Source organism: Amblyomma mixtum, chromosome 2 (assembly GCF_055824585.1).
Source record: "Amblyomma mixtum isolate Tamu chromosome 2, ASM5582458v1, whole genome shotgun sequence".
Taxonomy (NCBI): domain Eukaryota; kingdom Metazoa; phylum Arthropoda; class Arachnida; order Ixodida; family Ixodidae; genus Amblyomma; species Amblyomma mixtum.
Window position 1 is genome coordinate 104,904,822 of NC_143013.1, and position 6,000 is coordinate 104,910,821.

Below are 6,000 nucleotides of genomic sequence, written 5' to 3' on the forward strand. Positions count from 1 at the left end.
CAAACTTAACAGTACCGCTGAGCTTATCCTTTCGTGCTTTTTATGTGTGTGTAGATCACGTGGGGAAGTTCAGTATTGGATGTTGGATTTCATAGTTCTGCTACAACTTTTATCTTCCTTTCTACACATGAAACATTACTGAACTTGATTACATTCCCCAAGCAAATACCTGACGCCTTACAAGCGTTCCTTACTGTGCACAGTTGTCCCAGTGCATTATATCCACTCATGTGCAGCACACTGTTGTGTTGCTCTTGGTCTCCAAATGTGACTCTCAGCAATATGATGGAATCATAGTCCATCCAGATGGTCTTTGTGGTAGTGCAAATTTCAAAACAGATTGAAGAAGAATGAAGAGTGTGATACTTCGTCATGCATCATGCAATGCTGGTGCTAATCAGGCAACATGTGTGGTATATATACTTCGCACATTTGAGATTCATTGGATTTGTTCTGGAGCCATACTGGGAATTAATTAATCGATCTGTGATTTGTCACTGAAATTGAGAGAGGGCACTAATTTCTGAACTTTTGACACCAACTGTGAATTCAAAACTGTCTTTTCATGTAGGCTTACATGGCTTTTTTACGTGTATGTAAATTTATGCTAATGACTTTGGAAATTGCTTTGGAAATGGTTTTAGAAATTGCCTCGTAACATTCCTGTTACAGCTCACAATTCGCTTTCTGCACGTCATGTTTGATTGAACCTGATTATATCCCCAAGCTTGCTTGTTGCACCTAACAGACACTGTTGCCCTTTCAGAGTTATTCCATTGATTGACTCCTTTCGAGTGCAAGCAACAAATGGTTGTGTTGCTTCTGATTTCGAAATATGGCTGTCTGCATGACGGGCGACAACATAAATGCTCTGGATGGCTTTCATCATGCATCTATAAGATATCTGTAACTTTCAGAATTGGTTAAAGGAAGAACTGAAGGATGCTGTAAGAGTCGTTAGAAGCTTGTTTTTTACATTATTTTATAATGAACTTGCAATGTTGACAAGTTCTTGCTCAGTGTGCATGTTGTCATGTACAGGTCCCTGCAGTTTCGAAGGGAACCATTTTGCACTAAAAGATAATTTTTTGGTTATTTGTTTGCTGAAGTTGAAAATGATTAATGGGTACTTACGCCAAGACGAAAATTATAAAACAGCAAAACGTGAGCTTATTGCTCATTATTGAGAAGTAATCATTAACTGAATGCTCGAACTTTGTTTGCTTTCACCCTAAATGGGCCTTTACAGTCTCGACAAGTTGCTACTAAGCAAGCAAACACACACATGGCCACACGCAGCCTCACTGAGCTTGCCCAGTGTGCACATAAGCACGCACAGCTTCGGCAAGCCCCCTCTCAGCACGCAGATGTCCACGCACAGAGAGTTGTCCACGAGAGTCCACGATTTTTTACACACAAAGAGTGTGCGTGTACGTCTTTCAGCTCACAGTACGCGATCATGTACACACAGGACGCACAGAATGTGTACAGGTAACGCACAATTTCTGCGCATTCGTGTGCAAAATGAACGTGATCGTACAAAAATCACTGTTCTCGTGCAAACTCACGCAGAGTTTTTTCAATACGTTGCCTGTGATCGTTTGTATGGCATAAAACGTAAGCTATGTTAAATATTCTCTTTGTGATGCCCGGATTGTAACTATACTTGTTTACACAGCATGATCACTGCAAGAAGACCGGATGATTGCGACGAAACACTTGATAGCCGGAGAACTGGCGCTTCTCGGTCGTGGCAGATCCGCTTTCTTCCGTACCACAAATACTCGGTGCTGAACTGCTTTATCCAGAAGCATGTTCGACGATTGATCGCATCAACGAAAAGGATCTCATTTGTTATCCACGAGCGGCGCCAGTGGTCGACTGTTGACGGCTTCCTAAAGCAATGCTCGGCATGCCGGGTGACACCGGCGCTTCCCGCTCTTTCTATTCGTCCTGCGATATCAGCAATCCTCCGCTAAGGGTTACAGTTTCCAAAACTTCACTTGTGACAATTTGCATTCGCCAAAACTTGTGTATTCGCTCTCCACAAAAGCCGAGACTACATACGCGAACAATGCGGACTAGCGCTTATTCGTCGAAAGCAAGGGTCTCATCGCAGCAGCTCATGACGGCGCTGGAGAGCTCGGAAAGCGCCGTGATATGGTCTGGTTGCGGGCACAATGGACTTCAATTCAAGAGCCAAAGCTAACTTTCTCTGATTTAGTATTTTTTGAGGGAATATGGGGAGTCATAATACTAAGAAGCAAACATAATGAGCGTGAGCGTCAGGTTCATTATAAGTAAGATCGGCTGTACAATCCAGCCAGTATGAAACGCGAACACGCATATCGCCTTCTTTTTCTACATTGCAGAAAGGTATTCACTTGCAGCCAGTTTAAAAATATATACTTCGGTAGACCCTTCACCCAGACACAGGAATCAGGCTAGTTCTGCACAACAGCTGAAAGTAGACAGGCAAAATATTTTGTTTTGTTCCCATGCGCTGTTCGCTTGCCTTGCTGTAGACGGAACAAAGTGGGCTGTTAACATGTGACCAGTAAATAATTTACAATGAATTTTTTTTTTCTCACATGCTGTTTCGAATGGGGTTTTAATAGCCGAACGACGGTTGTGGTGTCGAAGTTAGGTATAGGCTCCATGCCCTGCAGTTTGGCGAGCACGAGTGACGTCATCTGGGTAACAGGGAAGAGGGAGGGGGGAAGGTGGACCTCGCTCTCTCGTTCAGTTTGCAGTCAGCTAGCAGAGCGCCAAGATATTCCCTCCGAAAGCGAAAACAAACTTCGCTAATTATGGGTGGTTCGACCTACTGCTGTGTTTATATATCGAAGATAAAATTTCATTTCTTTGCATGGTGATCATGCATGCTTGCTCATGCATGCACATGAGGGTCCACTGGAACAGAGTCTTTTTTGGAACTAAATTCATGAGTGCAAACTGGGAGCGGATTTACATAGTCTGGGGTGTTTTCAATGAGCCATCACTGGTAGGAGTCCTAGGAGTTTCTTTGTGTAAAGAGAAGGAATGCACTGAGTAATAGGCAGTGGTGTTTTGGGGCGTTCTTGGAGCGGGCATCTGTAGTTTCAGACTACGGTTTTTTATACACCTGTGTGGTTCAGCGGGTTAGGGCAGTTTTTTTTACATGAGTCCGTGCGCGTTGTGGGTACGATGTTCTTTTTCTGAGCGTGCTTGGGTAGTTTTTGACGATGTTTCGCTTATAAGTTTTTCTGTATTGATTTTTATGACGTTGCGTAGAGCGGTTTAAAATTTTTATATTGATATTGGTGAATTCCCGCCATGTAAAACCCTTTTCTGGATCAATAGAATAGAAAAGATAGACGTGGGAACTCACGCGATCGAGAGACGCCTGATCGAGAGCCGCCCAGTTCCATCGCCCCCGTGGAACTGGGAAGCCGCACGAGCACACCCGGCAGGGATAAGGACCACGCAGGCTCTGCAGGAGCCGCGGTGAAGCGTTGTCCGAGGTAAGCGCCCGCAATAACAGCTCACGGAAAGTCAGTTTGCACTTGGGACGAAGACTGGAAAGACGAAAACGTCACAATGGCTGACGTCCGCCGGGCGAGTTGCCGGAATGGCACTGACCACCACCGCCTTGAGAGCACATCCACCAGCCACCGCCAGCAACGCACACACAGTGCTCATCTCGGAGAATGAGCGCGACGCTAAGAATAGAGGAACACACATGGTTCGGTCAACCTTGGAATGCAGGACACGGTCTCCACGAAGAAAAGCAAAAAAATAGAACGCAAACACTGACGCCGAGTCAAGGGTGTGAGGAGTACGCCCGCTCCCCAACGGCTACGCATGGCTCCTACGGCTGTTTCGCTGCTCGCCGTTCGGAAGTTTGAGCTTTCTTTTCACAATGAATCCTTTCCCTCCGTTCTCAACATCGTCGACCACTGCGCACAAACAAAGCTTCACCCAAAAAGAATTAGAAAAAGCTGGACGCGCTCCCTCCGAGGCCGTAGTATCCAACTGCGAGAAGTCCCAAAAAACAGTTGTGCTGACCAATTCTCTGCGTGCTTCTTTGTTCATTTACAATTCGCTACTTAAATCATTGTTAAAGTTTAGCGAGGTTTCTAATTAGCCGAAAACGAGCGAAATATCTTTGCGATGCGAACAGCATTCTAATATACCAGCGACTTTTTCCGAATGGTGACTGCAAGCTACTCTGCTCTGCTTGAATGGACGCGAGATTCTTGTGGTCTAGTGGCAAAGCTTTACAGAGAGGCGGGCCTGACAAGTTGTTTACTCTGGGGCAGCCAGCGGTGCGTCCATGAGACAGCTTCTGTCTTCGCAGGGAAAGGCAAAACGAGACAAGGCAAGACAAATAACTTCATGCAGAGCCGTGAAATTACACTTACCTCACGTACAGCGGTCTTCCGCATGCCAAAAAGAACGGGGCGCTTCTGGGGGGGGGGGGCGAATATGGCAATATGGCACTGAAAATAAAAGCACAGTGCAGCCGCTGCCCGAGCTGTGCACGTAGTAGCGTAGATGTATAAAGTGTAGCCCAAGGAATCTAATGATTAAAGCGAGCATCTAAAAAATGTCAGGGGTGCGGGAAGGGGGGAAGGGTGTGCATGAGCTCCAGCACAGCTTGCTTGGCTGTACGCATCCCCCTCTGAAACTCATCCCTTCGTTCCTAAAGACTGTGAATGTAGCAGGTATCGACTCTGTGTTTTCTGCACCAAATTCTCAAAGAAAGGGTGCTGCATGAGTCCTTTTTCACATCTGCTGTGAGACGGAAGCGCTTGTCTCCCAGTGCAAACATGCGTCGCGAAAGATATGGCTGAAAATTAAAATGTTTTAATAAGTGTACGTTATAAATTTCCGAGCTAATATTAGATTTGGAAAATTTAAGCCTAAATCGTTATATGTTGCAACGCAACAGCCACTGTACAAAAGTCGTCGTAGGGGCTACGGATGGGAGTACAGGCCCTGGGCAACCCTGAACAAAGAGAATAATAAAAAGGCACGTCCGTGACATTGACCTCCTCCCCCCTTTAGAAAATGTCACCTGCTGGCCTGCTGCGAAGGCGAGAAATGCAGTGGCAATTATGACTTCACTCCATTCTGGCCCATTATGTATTAATTTGTTTCTGTTATTCATAAACGAGAATTTCAGTGCCGTGGTGCAGCCATAAGGCTGAGAAAGGAATACAGCATGCTTCGCGCCGATTCCCGGCATCACCCATGCAGGATAAAAAGAGGAGGCCGGAATGAAGCCAAGTCAGCGCAGCATCCTTTGCCATTCTGCCAAATTATGCCGGCAGGAGTACAGGTCCTGCAGACGTATACGACAACACTGCGTCCCTACTGCCACCTCGCACCCCGCTACTACACCACTGAGTGCACGAACAGGTATATGCACATAGGTATCACCCCGAAAACCTGCACAGGCTTTTAAATTGCTTCTTCCGCATCTTCAAGAATAAATTTTTTATTATTGTGTGTTTCAAGGTCACATAAGGATGACTGAATCAGCGTAATATGCTCTTTGCCTCCTCTCTACACCTACCAACGTTAAAGTTACCGCTTCCGCAATTCTTGAGACGAAATACGGACGCTCTCTCCGTCACTCCGCCGAATTGCGGACTATCAGTGCGTTCTTTCAAACACCACATATGCTTTGTGTTCTTTAAAGACGTCTAAAGCACGTTCTGAACATGGACAACAAAGATTGAGAGAAATACAGGTGCTGATTGAGAACATCGTTTATTGCCTTGAACTGCCTTATATAGTCCCAGTCCCGTGACAACACAAGAAAACAACAACTCACTTCCCGTGGCACAATTATCTCGTTGGTCCGTAGCCTTACCTCCAGTCATTGGCATGCTCATGGGTGCTTAGAAAGATCAGCTCTTTTTTGCTCAGGTGTACGGATGGCTTGCTGACACAGTTCTTAGAGAATCTTGATATTGCCTTCGCTTCTACTATCCCCCATGAAGTGGTGTCGTG